Raw genomic sequence first — 2,117 nt, forward strand, 5'->3', positions numbered from 1 at the left:
CTATAACCAAGTTATGTGAAAACTAAAGACCCCTATTAGTAGGTCTATAATGACTAAGTGCATACGCTAAGGTTATACATGATTAAAGATGTTATAGACTCAGAATCTATGACTATTGCTCTACTTCCTGTTCCTTGTTTGGTTGTGGACTTAGAGTAGAGTCATTCATTCGAAGGTCTATTCTATCTCAGATTATGTATAACTGGTATGCACTATGTGATTATAGACGTAACTGATAAGGATCACCCCCTATAAGTAATTATAGGATTAGATGTCTATTAATTATCTCTTCTACCCCTATTCTCGCAAGAGCAACATGATGGGTAAATCTTAACGCCCGTACAAAACCTACTTCTACCCACTACCATAACTCCGTCTCAGGGGCGTTAGCAGAAACACCAAGAATAGTTCAGTAAAGTGAGAAATTTATATATGTGTATATAAATGGTAAGGATATAATCAGGGATAATCATCCCTACTCACGACATCGTTTCCTTCCATGCAACAGGAGTATGTCTTCACAAGAAGGTAACCAGCCGACAAGCAAGGCAGCAATCCTGCAGATAGATCCTGCTATATTTCAAGCTGCAGTCACGGCGACCGTGACAGCCGTCATGGCACAACTCAATGCTAACAATGCCAACAGAGATGGAAGCGGTACCGACGATACAAATCGCTTTAACAATCAGGAACACCGGCAGGTGCCTACCAACGAAGGCTCCTCAGGCCACAAACCTAAGAACAAGAAACGAGAGTTTTGGAACGAAAAGAAGTGTAACCTACCTCAAAAATTTGCTAGAAGACAGCAATCCGTGGCTGCCCCTGCCATTACAACATCAGTCACGACTCATGCCCCGACACTAGCCACAAGATCTGTCACCCAAGCACCGGTCAGACCATATATGGGGACACTCCCAAAGTGTAACAAGTGTAACTTCCATCACAATGGGGTTTGCCGGGTGATGCACTGTGAAACCTGCAACAAGAACGAACATACTGTCCGTTTCTGCAGGAACCAAACCCAGCACCCCCCTTCAATCACCAACACCAGGGTAGGCCCAGTATGCTACCTATGCGGTGAAACGGGACACTTCAAGAGAGAATGTCCAACTGAGAAGAATGACGGGGGAGCAGGAGGAGTGTGAGGAACAAACCAGCAGGAGCAACAAGAGAACCCTATTAGGACTTTTGTAATGTTTCCAACGACAAAACGTTTAAGTACCATATGTTTGTAATGAATTTGGTATGCTTGCTAAAATTACCGTCTTTCTAAAAGTAGTTAAAATACTCTCTCGTTCAAATATAATCAAAGACACTCATATATGACCTTAGGATTATTACCTGTAAGTTGTGATGACTTTGTGCATACATCGGGGTTAATTATAAACAAAATACTAAAGACTTAAAGCGAAAAGTTTCGTCTTGACTCCTGTTCCATGTCTAAGCAGTGGGAATTAGGGTAGAACCACCCACTCTACGATTTCACCAGTATCAAATTACACGCGACTTGCATATACCGCTCGATCATAGAGTGACCGGTCGGGGATCATGATATAAAGTATCATGACTAGCTATCAAAACACACTCACTACCAGTGCTAGCTGTTGAGGTATGAATCATCTGCGGAAATAATAACATCGAACAAAACGGAACACACTGAAAAGAAACACAAGATACTCTATCACTCTAACGAACACCTCTTACGAATACAGCTTAACACATGTTTTACCTAAAAAGATACTGTTGTCATCATTCGATTTCGATTGGCATAGTCCTCCCCTCCCCGATTAAACAGCTATGAAAGGACCCTTCACCTAACCCACTGAATATCGAGACCTTCGTCTCCCATAAACACAAATCCGACACGGATCTCCGGGTCATCTCTTGCTGCGAAACCCCAAAACACTCACCAGAGGAGTATTATACCTTCTGAAACCCTTCCACAAGTATTTTCAGAAGACCCTTCGGGAATGTCATGAATGCAGCAAATAAGATTCAAGCACAGAAGCTTGGGATGAGTACGGTTAATCTATCACTACTAAGTGTATACACGAGGATAATGTATAATTAAGATTCTACGGACATTGTATGTGTGCTTCCGCCTTATTTCCTGTTCC

Source organism: Lactuca virosa, chromosome 9 (genome assembly GCF_052849685.1).
Source record: "Lactuca virosa cultivar CGN04683 chromosome 9, Lactuca_virosa_CGN04683_v6, whole genome shotgun sequence".
Taxonomy (NCBI): domain Eukaryota; kingdom Viridiplantae; phylum Streptophyta; class Magnoliopsida; order Asterales; family Asteraceae; genus Lactuca; species Lactuca virosa.